This window comes from Pinus tabuliformis, chromosome 9 (genome assembly GCF_031772625.1).
Source record: "Pinus tabuliformis cultivar Carrire ecotype Pingquan chromosome 9, CPIR1, whole genome shotgun sequence".
Taxonomy (NCBI): Eukaryota; Viridiplantae; Streptophyta; class Pinopsida; order Pinales; family Pinaceae; genus Pinus; species Pinus tabuliformis.
In genome coordinates this window covers 1,409,278,669-1,409,291,136 of record NC_142307.1, presented here as the reverse complement: position 1 = coordinate 1,409,291,136, position 12,468 = coordinate 1,409,278,669, and positions in this window count along the sequence as shown.

Genomic DNA, 12,468 nt, shown 5'->3' with positions numbered 1-12,468 from the left:
ATTCCAATTAAGGAAGATCAAAAACCCTTTAAACAAAAGCTTCGTAGAATAATCCGGTTCTGATGCCTTTAATTGAGAAAGAAATCAAAAGAATGTATTATTCCAAAATCATAGTTCCTCTTAGGTACTATAAGTGGGTTTCCAACATTGTACCAAGTAGGAAGAAAATAGATGAAATTAGATTCTGTATAGATTTCAAAAACCTAAACAAGTTTTCCCTAAAAGACAACTACCCCTTACCTAAAATGGATCATATTCTGCAAAAGGTAGTTGGATCTTCTAGGATTTCCTTATTAGATGGATTCTCAGGTTATAATAAGTTCTTAGTTCATCCAGAGGATCAGGAAAAAACAACCTTTACTACTCCTTGGGGTACCTTCATGTATGTGAAGATGCCTTTTGAATTAATGAATGCTGGAGTCACATTTCATAGAGCAATGGATATTGCTTTTGTTGATGAAATTGGGAGATTTATTGTGATGTATCTAGAGGAAATATTATAAATCTGATGAAGAGCATCTCATGCACCTAAGAAGAGTTTTTGAAAAGTGCAGAAAGTTTTGGATCTCATTAAATCCTAAGAAAACAATCTTTGGCCTTGAAGAAGGAAAACTTCTTGGTCACATTATATCTAAGGAAGGTATCAGAATTGATCTTAAAAGGATTGAAGCTATTCTAAAAATTAATCATCCAAGAAATATTAGAGAACTTCAATCATCCATTGGAAGAATAAACTTCCTAAGGAGATTTATCCCTAGCCTTGCAGAACTTCTCAGAAATATCACAAACATGCTAAAACGTGATTCTGAAATCAGATGGAACCTTAAAGCTAAGCAATCATTTGACCAGGTTAAACAAACATTAACCAAGGCACCAATCCTTATTAGTCCAGATTTTACTAAAAAAATTATAATTTTTTCATTTGCTTCTAAACATACTGTTGCAGTTGTCCTTTTGCAAAAAAATGTTGATGGATATGAAAAACCTATTGCTTTCTTCAGCAAGGCTTTAAGGGATGCTGCACTCAAGTACAACGTAATGGAAAAACATGGTTTTGCACTGATAAAATCAATTAAATATTTTAGAGTATATATCCTTCATTCTCACATAATTTCTTATGTACCTAACTTTGTAGTTAAAGATATCTTGACACAGAATGGACTAGATGGCAAGAGAGGCAAATGGATTGCCATCATTCTGGAATATGACATGGAAATCAAGCCAACCAAGCTCATTAAAGGACAAGGATTAGCCAAATTGATGGCTGAATCTAATTTTAATGCTTTAGATATTAACTTTGTAGCTGAACTGGATGATCAAGAGGAACATGTGACTCCTCAACTAGATCAGGATTTCATGACCTCACCATGGTATGGAAACCTTATTTATGTTTTATTTAATTTAAATGATTCTCCTGGTCTAACAAAAAAAGGCTAGATTTGTGATACTAAAGGAAGTTAAGTTTTGTGTCTTAGAAAAGGTTTTATATTGGAAATATGTTGGTGGTCTTCTACTAAAGTGTTTATTAAGTGATGATGCAGAAAGAAGAATGTAGGAAGTCCATGAAGGGGACTATGGTGGCCATATGTATTAGAAAACCACTACAAATAATATCCTTAGAGTTGGTTTTTACTGGCCTACACTTTTTTCAGATGTTCATAAGAAGGTAAACTCTTGCCACAAGTGTCAAATCTTTGAGGGAAAAAGAAAATTGTTGCCTTTACCTTTGAATCCCATATTTATTGAAAGCCTTTTCCAACGGGTGGGATTGGATTTCATTGGAGAAATCCATCCTCCATCCTCTGCTCAACATAAATGGATCCTCACTACTACTAACTACTTTACCAAATGGATTGAGGCTACTCCTTCTACACTAGCTACAACTGTTGTGATCATCAAATTCCTAGAAACCAATATCCTTTCCAGATTTGGCTACCCAAATAAGCTTATTACAAACAATGTTACAGCCTTTAGGTCTAAGAAAATGATAGACTTGTGCAATAAGTACCATATCACTTTGGGGCATTCAACTTCTTATTACCCACAAGGTAATGGGCTAGAATTGATGACGTTTTTACATCCTCTTTGGGAGTTCCAACCATGAAATTAATTCAAGAATTGCAGACTGATCCAAATGACATTCAAAGGAGGACTAATTAAACAATCTAGTTGCAGCAATCCAGGGAAGAATTGTATAACAAGGCTCAAGTCATTCATGAGAATATTAAGAAGGTTTTTGACAGAAGGACAAAGGCTGATGATTTCACCATTGGTGATAACGTTTTAAAGTGGGATTCAAGGAGAGAGGATAAAGGGAGGCATGGAAAATTTGAAAACTTATGGATGGGACGTTATGTCATTTATTCTTTTAGAGGGAATAATGAATTTTTTATCAGAAATTTAGATAGGACAAAATTACCGGGTGGACCTGTCAATGGAAGGATGATCAAACATTATTTTTCTAATCAATAGATGTTTTCTTGACATTCCTTATTGTAAATATCATTGTCCTTATTTTTTGGATTATGTGACCTATCAATAGAAGTTGAAGCCCACAGAGAAGGCCCTGAGCTTCTATTGATGAGTTACCATAAATACTGCAACAAAGAAATCAGAGGTGGAGGTTACTGAAATAAAAACTCAAGGCTACTGATCACATGTTCTTGGCACCTCACAGGGAGAGTGCCATCCCCAGCTGGAGCCACTGTTAGGGTCCTATAATTTATAGGATCTCAAGGTAATTGAGTATTATATCTTAGGAATCCTATTTTGTAAATACTTGTCAATCTGCTAATGATTTCCAAATAAAAAGAAAAAATAGAATAAAAAATGAAAAGAGGGTATAAAGAAGAAAAATAAAGAGAAAAACAAAAATATTGAAAAAGAAAAAAAAGATTGAACCCCACCAAAAGAAAGAAAATCAAAAAAGAATAATACTAAAAGTGTTGCAAGTCTAAATGCCACTACTCATACCTAGTTTTTGCTTCCTTTCTGAAAAATAAAGTTGTGTGTAGCTTGTTCAAAATGCCACAATCACTAGCTTTAGTTTAATCATGATTAGATTTCTTTAAATTTCTGTAAAGTAAATAGAGAATAAAGGTTTATCTGACAGTTTAATTTGAGTAAATCATTAGTTAGGTAGAAAATGACATTGACCCAACTGTTTAATCTGGGTCAATAGGAGAAATAAGGGATAGGTTAGGTATTTTTTCCTTCTGCATAAAAGAAAATAAAATGGGTTTGCTAGTCTAAGTGCACCCTAGAAGATCAAAATAAAAAATGCTAGTCTAGCTAAGGGTAGGTAGATTAGGTGGTTTTCTTAAATATTAGCATGCATGAATTTTATCCTAAGTTTGAGGATATGGAAAAAAGGGAAAAAGTGCATGCTATGCATAATATATTTCAAAATATTTTATTATTAATCCCTTATCCTAAGTTCAAAGGATAAATATGTGTGTGGGGATAAAATACTTCATATCCTATATTTCCCCCTTATCCTAATTTTGAAAAGGAAATGATATGAGCGCAAGTGGACAAATATTTTCTGTCGTTTGTGATTAACCCTTAGTCGCATCCAACACCTTGGGATTTGATCGCCCGCTCCATCCACGGCCCTTGTTCTTTTTTTCCCTCCCCCTTCACATTCTCCCTTTACCACTGGAGGGGGAGGGGGGAGACGGCCCGAAAGGTGGTTTCTCCTGCCGGGCCCTACCCCCTACATGGCACATCACGAAGATTTCATACCCCCCCTGATCGATACTGCTTACTACCCATCACCCCCTCTGGAAACTTCTTATCACTTATATGTTCTTACCGCGCCCCACCACTCTTCCTCCACCACTCTCTGCTCACCACCTGTCTAGACCGTTGGGCCAATTAAATGTTTTCTCGCTTAATACCTTAAATAAATCCAAAGCCCGTCATTCTCAATCTTTCACTGTTTCTGCTTTTCATAATTTATTGCAGCGATCTTCATCAGAATTTTTTGCCACCAACACTCTGACATTCACTAACCTACCTTTTTCATTTTTTCCTAACAGAATGTCATCGTTTCTGAGCCTAGTAAGCCTCTTATACATATTTATATTGTTCAGAAAAACTTTTACTGTCATGCCTCCTAAAACAAAGACCCAGGACAAGGCCATTAACCCTTTAATTCCACCTTCTATAAATTTGGATCATACACCATTAGCAGACAGGGATTACAGGATAATTGAAACTCTCTGTGACTGTGATTTCCTGGAGTTGTATTGTTGGTTAGAGGATAAACACACTGGTAAGACTAATGAGATAGGACTCTGGGTGTCAAACCTCCCCCACTATATCTTTCCTTTGACATTTCAAACCCTAGAATTTACCAAAAGATGCCAAGCTTGTTATGTCCCCCTAAAGAGCCATAATTGCCCCTATAGGTGACCTTCTTTTCACCATTATAGCCAAATCTATTGACCAAATAATGTTTGCCCCTTCTGTGGAAAATGCTGACCCTTTCTCCCTCGAAGCCTTCACCCAACTTTATCAAAAGCTAAATTTTTCCACTAGAGCTAGAAGTTTTGAGATTTTCTTGCCAGAGAATGCCCAATTTCCCAAGAAGAATCCTCCTTATCCTTCTTCCATTTTCCTTGATCTGGCCAAACATATTATTTCCATCCTTTATTACATTCTAGGCTATCATTATGATTAGTTGGTAGATGAGCCCATTTTAGGATTACTCTCCACATTTTCCATTGACAACAAGACCTCTACAATTTCCAATTTCAGTCAATTCTTGGTTGAAAAATATCCATGAGAAATTCATTAAGTTTCCTACAGAGCAGGTGTTCAGTTACACCTCTATTTTAATTTACATGTTCATCTACTATCAAGCAGAAAAGTTCAGTTTTGCATTGCAGAAGTTGGATGATGCAAGGGACCAGCAACCAATGATCTTTTGGACCTCACTGGTCATGAAAGATCAGTAGGAATTCACATACAAACAATTTATTGAAGACTTTCTTCATCTAGCTATGAACGTTCTCAATAGTGCAGTGCAACCTAGAATCAGTGAGGAGATCAAAAGAATTCTACATCTATCAGACCAAGCAAAGACTGGAGATTGGTACCTGTATCAAAACTACACAAAGATTAGAGTCTATGGATGTGAATTGGCCCCCTATAAACTCCCCAAGTACCTCCCAATGAGGATCTTTGCACTGGAGTATATCAGGTAGATGTTGAACTCAGATGACATCCACTTTGTAGTGGCCAAGAAGAAGGCACAATTCAAAATTAAAACACAGGTGGGCCCATTTGTGTGCAACACAAGGACAACAGGTGAGGAGGCAAATAAGATACTGAAGGAAATGAAGTTCAGCTTGAGCTTCACATGGTCTTATGACCCCTGTGGCATCATTTCAAAACTCAGAGTGGATAATAAAAACACTCCTTACATTTATACTTCTAGGCCAAACATAGAGCAATATGCCAACTAGTTGGAGTGGGCAGAAAATACCTCGTAGGAAGCTAAAGAGGAACTTGTTTCTACCTCTAGTTTGTAGACTCCTGTCCCTTGGGAGAAATCAAGAAAAAGGCAGAGGGAGGAAGGATCATCGTCAACCACAGAGAGTGAAGCTAAATAATTTAGAATCAATTATAGAAAGAGACCTAAGGTGACTCACAAAGTGGAAGTAGACAAAGAGACTGAAGAATAGGTAGCTACCATCATCATAGATTCACCACCCGCAACCACCAAGTTCACTACATCTCCTTATGAACCTTCATATTCACAGGGTCATAAGGAGACTGAGTTAGAATCACACACTACCCAAATAGAAAAGGAAAAGACAGTTTTTGACAGGCATAGAGAAATAAAGCTCAGGAATGAAATCTTGAATACCAACAGTTACAACCAATTCTGGAAGCAGACTTCCAACTCCCAAAATAGATTGTTGTTAGTGTTTGATACTAAGCATGGTAAAATGCAAATGGACTTTCTTGAGGCCCATACTTCAAAAACCAAATCAGCAGCAGACTACAAGAGAATCGCCTTTGAGTTTAGTACAAAGGACATACATCCTATTGATCAAATGGAGATGCACAAGAAAACTGGTGAAATGATATCCTCCACTTTGACTAACACTGCCGTGTACTTATCCAAATTACAGGTTTCTTTTGCAGATGTACAATCACAGTTGAAGATGGAGAATGTCTCATCTTTGACCAAATATAATAGGATCAAGTCTTTGGAAGACTTGGTGATCAAGATAGGATATGACACTAAAGATGTTAATGTTGATGAAGAGATTATTAGGAAGAAAAAACTAGACATTGCAGCATTAAGGAGACAGCTCAAACTGCCAGCTACAAAATATCCAATGACCAAGGACATTGAAGAAGGTGAAGCTTAGAAAACAGACATGATGAAACTAATTATTGACCAAAATATACAGATCAAGCAGATGGAAGCAGAGTTGGAAAAAATGATAAAGGAGAAGGAAGACAGTTTGAAGATGGCCATTGTTCCCTTGGATGTTGTACCTCTTTCTCAACTACCATCAACAGGAGAAACTACTACATCTACTACTTCAACCCAGACTCCCAGTGTTGAACAAGTGACACAGACACTGCAAAACATGTCATTGCAGTCAAAGGAAATTGAGACTTTGCAGGGCCAACTCAAAGCTTTGGAAGTCCAGAAGGCCAAAGCTGAAGCTGCTTGAATTGCTGAATTGGAGAAATCCCAAAGACTGTTGGAAAAGTTGCGCCAGGTAGAGAGAGACACTTCAATTGGCTAGACCTTGGCCCAAGCCAAGGAAACAATTTGGATGAACATACTTGACTCAATGAATGAGATTTGGCCTTCTATCCAAATCATATTTGAGCAGAAAGAGTTAATAGAAAAGGCCACTGAAACTATTGTGGAAAAGTTGGGAGAAATGCCAATAGAAGCTTCCAATATTATCAGGTTCTTAAACTCAAAGTCTAGATATGAGCTAAAGGAAGTGGGAGTCAGTGACAGAACTTATACCATTCTAGAAGTCAAGAAATTCTTGACAAAGGGAAATCTCATTGACCAGTTGGAGGAAAGGTGTGAAACCTTGGCATTGTAGGTGAACATATTTACAAACAGGAATGAAGCCTTAATGCAGAACGCACTGCCCAGTATCTATGTCATCAATGACAAGTTTATCACTCAGGAGGACTATATCCTGAAGACAAAAGAGGTAGCTAAAAGTAGCATTAAATTCAGTGGAATCAAAGGGAGTATAATAGGAAAGGCATTTCTGGAGACCATGTCAAACGACTTTCATGTGGAGAATGAGGTAAAACATATATTTACCGTGAAACCAACTTTTGCTAAATATACAGAGGTAGATGAAATATACCGTAGGGTAACAAAGTTAATAGTGCCAGCTGAAAAGAGATGGGAAGAGTTACTTGATTTATTGGATTAAAGAATACACTGGAGTAGTAAAACAATTTTTCCAGCACAACAGACAATGTGAGAGTCAATTCAGCATTGCATTCTGTTTTGGGATGACTCAACAACTAAAACCATCCAAACAAGGCCACCATTATCCTCAATAGCCTACGTGACCTATTATTTTTCCAAGATTAGATGATATTAGTTTGTAATTAGGCTAATAATACAATATCAGTTTGACAATGATTTTGTATAGCATTATTGTAATTTTTATTATAAATACTTCACTGTTTGAAGTATTAGTGTTGATTTTCGAATGTAATTTCTGCTACATATTGTAATTTTGAAGTAATGGAGCATCAGTAATACATGGACCTTTCATAGGATTCATGTGGTGTGTTAAATGGTGATGTGTTTCTTCTGTCTATTTGTGTAAATGCTGTTATTTCTTTCCTCTATTATTCTAAATTTGAATTAATTAACAGACACTGTGATAAATAGGATTCATGATCAAGAGTGCCCTATTTTGGCTGTTGTTAATTTAAATGTTTTCCATTGAATTCAGATCAAGGAATTCTTAATTTCTCTTTGGTCTCTATTGAACCTTACACTTCTGCTATTCCACAATTCACTTAATTTTTGAAAGGATCCATGTACTGCAACCTAGCTTGCCCTGTGAGAACTCCTCTAAAAATTGATGCAAACTCCAGTTTAGTTTATAAACTCCATAATCCAACATAATTATAACACTCAAATCAACCAAACCTTTCAAACAAAACAAACAAGTACAATCATAGCTAGCCTAAAACCTACACTAAACAAAGCTAAATTAAACAAAGAGATCCCTCTCTGAAGCTGGCAGGGCTAGATCCCAACTTCCAAAGTGGTTTTGATGTTGTCCAATGTGTTTACTACCTCAAACTCAAAAATACAGAATGACAACAACTTCTAAAGAACACAATAAAACCTTCCAAATCTAAAAAGGATAAAGCAAATCATTGTTGGATGGTTTACTAGAATAAAAATATTACAATATGCCATTACTGAGTATTCAAGTATTAATGATCGTAGGAGTAACACCTTTCTCAAAGTTTTTAAAGATGGAAAATACCTTTAGGGCCCACAAATAATGAGATATTCCATGATCATTCCCCAAGATATATTAAAATTCAAATTAGATATTTATTAAAGCATCATTGGGTTTTGAATTTGAGAAGTTACCACACTTTCTAGAGGCCTATATTAAAAAGTGGTTGTTTACTTTTTCAATGACAATCAGGACCGATTATCTATGGTTAGAAAAGTACAACTAGATGGAAACGAAATTAAGGAAGAAATATTTGAGTTATGAAGAAAGAAATACATCACCGTTCCTCCCATGAAAGAGTATATTGAAGAATGACTACACCAATCATTACAAGAAATCATTAATCCTCAATAAATTCCCAAGTATTTGTGATAATAATCCTTCCCGCAACATATAAACTAAACACTTCTTCAACGTCAAGGAGGACTCTCTTTCTACATTTGATCCTTTACAATTTTGTGAGTGTTGTTTTTGTTTGAAGCAATTCCCTTCTATCTTCCTAGTCTTGGATTAATCCAACTTTATTGAAATGTTGCATGTTTTCTAAAGCAAATCCCTAACTATATTTCCTTTATTTTCTTTCAAGTACCTTTATCATTTCCATTTGGTCCATGAGATCCCAACCCCATTCTCTCAGGGACGAACACATTTACTTTTACGCTTAAGTAACATGATTTTGTGACTATGCTTTAGGAACTTGACTCTATTATGAAAATTTTAAGATTAAAAATTATTCTTTAACTCTCATAGATATCTTATTTGGAAATTATTCTTTGGAAATAATTTCATTTTTTATTTGGAAACTTTAATTCTCAAAAAATAAGCAAGAGTTTCATGAATGTTTTCCCATGCTTGTGTGATTTTGCATGTTCGATATCATTTTATGGTTATCTAGATATGTGGACCAATGATTTCTATTTTCGTTTGTTTGAATTAACTTCGAATATGTTTCCTCACATATGTTTATGGATGACAATGTGGAAGGAAATTATGAGAATTTAATTTACTCTGTTATTTTATGTTTCTTTCCATAAAAACACCTAGTCCACTCATAGGTGCATGAAATGAATGTTTATTATTTGATATTCAAGTTCTATATATAAATGTGTTTTTTTATGTAGAATAACCAACTATTTAAAAATGTATAGGGATTATGGAAACAAACCTTTGTGTTCGGCCCTTTTCCCCCATCAAGAAAAAATATCAATATGTGCTTTAGCCAAATTTTCCACTATCTTGTATGGTGGGATTGGGGTTATGTGTTGAGTGAATAAGTATGATATTTGGAGGTCATGGTATGGTGTCACGAGATGATTTCTTAATTTTAAGAGAGCAATTAGTAGGGGTAGCCAAGGGGGGGTCTTTATTGGAGGTTGAGGAACGAGGGTTATCATAATCATAAGCTCAAGTGGAGAAATCAATCGAATTTTCGACCATGTAAAAATTTCCACCAGATGAAGAGTCCCCCTTGGGGAGGGGGTTGGGGCACACCTTATAGTGGAGGATTTGAGTTAGAAGCAATAATTTGTTGCTTCTAAGTGGGAAAGGGTTGGATAAGAACCACCGGTTGTTGTAGAAATTTTTGCTAGTTGAAGTAGCAATGGATTTCATCCATACAAGGACATTGATGGGTCTAGTGGTACTCATTACATATATTATAAGGGTATTTCACCTTGCATTTCCATTTCCTCTAGTTAGAAAAAAAATAATGAGTTTGCATGGCATCCTATTTAGAAGGTTAGTTTTTGGACTTGTTCCTTTTTTCTAGCCTTAAGGTTGTTGAGAGTTCTTGGGGTTCATGAACTGAACCATATGAATCAAGAAGTCTTAGTAGGTGCTAATGACTGAGGACTGGGATGAACATTTCATGCATATGAGAAATTCACTACCATTTGGCTCAATTGAACAACCAATTGGCCTATAGGGGATATGTTGTGGCTTAGGAGGATCTATCTTAGTCCTTGGGGAATTAGAATGATGCAATGTAGCATGGTCGAATTAGAGTAAATCATATCAAGATTTTGGTAATGCAGAATGGCGTGTTCCTTGGTAGTGGTGCTAGCCATGGGCACATCACGGGTGATCTACAAGAGTATGGACTAGGTGAAAAAGTCTCATAAGAGTTGCTTGGGTATTTCCATGTGCAATAAGTGTCAAAAAATTCCCCACTCATGGATGTTATCTGATATGTGAGTGGATTTTTCTTCACGAAAATGTTAAAATATGTCTATCTTGGTATCTTGATTGATCAAAAATTGAAAATGAATGAGAAAGGACGTCACAAGAATTGTGAAATCATGGTAAGATTCCCTTGTGAGTTTGACATGCCATATTGTGGCATTTCTAGTAAGTTTTCACTGGAATATGCATATATGGCTTCTATCATTGACCAATGAGTTGGATGAGCACCATAAATGGTATGTGGTGATGTGAATTTTTTGGTTCTCACCCAGTTTGCAATTGAATTTGGGGATATCTGAAGGGACATAGTGTGCCATGGGATTCCATAATAGATTATGATAGATGAAGTAATTCGTAATATTATCCAATTTATAAAGATCACAATATGTGAGAAAAGGTAATTTAGAGGGGTGAAAAACTGGGGTGGTTGATTTGTGAATCTAGGTTGAGAACTTGGGGCTCCAACGTGATATGAACTAGGGGTTGCACGGAGTGTCATTTGAGGTGGAAACAATGAATACTATAAACAAGGCATCGGTAGATGAACATAGGGGAAAAATTTCACTTGTAGGTTTCCCCCAGTTGGAAAAGTTCTGGAAGGGTTGGATCCACTGGAGAAGGGGTGTTCGAAGCCTGAGAAACTTCAAAGCATATGTACATTAGGTGTTGGAAAGGTGCCCCCAACAGTTGGATTGCCCCTAAATGGAGGAGAGTTTTCATAATATTTTTGAGGCCCTGTAGAGGGCTACTACCTAATGAGTAGTGTTTCCCCTAACCACCTAATGGGTAGGTCCTCATCCCATGGGGATATTGGTAGAAAAGGGGGGGGGATTGGGGAAAAAATATGGGCTCACAATAAATGGATTAGTGAAATTGGAAGGCCTGATTTTGATAGGGGTAGAAGAAGGAAAACCTATAGACTGAGGAAAGGTCATGGAGTTGGATTCCATGTGTATAATTGGTGTCAAGGAAGGGGTATAGCCATAACTATAAAATATGAAATTGGTATCTTCCTTCAGACAGAGAATCCATGAGTGTTGGATAGAGTAGGTGAAGTGTTAATCATACTAAGTGAAGTTAAGGGAGGGAGAAAAGTAGCTCCTCCCTTAGTGGTCGTTGAAGGTGGTGGGGGAAATTCTACATGTGATATCTCAGTCACTATAGAAATGAAAAGGTAGTGGTGGAAGAAAGAAAGAGAGTCTAGTAAAGTTAGGTGGACTTACTACAATAATGTTCCAAAATGGTCCGTCAATGGAGGATTGAAATTAGGTAAGATGTTTTCCTCAATGGTCAAAATTTCGTGACTTCCTCATGAATGAGTGGTGTGTGTATTAGAGTGGTCGAAGAAGTGTGCTTTGATAACCACACTTTCCTTAGAATAGTTTGCGGGTCTTGTTATCCATGATAACTCACTAAAATAAATTTTAGTTTTATTACTCAAGGTTTTCCACCATTGATATTTGCATCTATTTGTTCATGTGCTTTGCATTTGGAGATTAAAGAAGGAAGGATAGGTCTATTCTAATTGTTTCAAAGAAATTCCCATATTCCCATATTTTCATCCCATTTCATTTGTAGACCCATTTCCAACTCTAGTCTAACCCATTTCTCTCACTCGACCCATTTCTTACTCTAAGCTGCATTTATCCATTTCCAAACTCTAGCCGTGACCTATTCCCCTTTGAAATACTTTATAATATGCCATAGTTATTTTATAATGTTGGACCCGCAAATCATATCGCTATCGGTCCTTCTATTTTTCCTTTGCATATATATTTTCCCGTCCCCCTTCTCATTG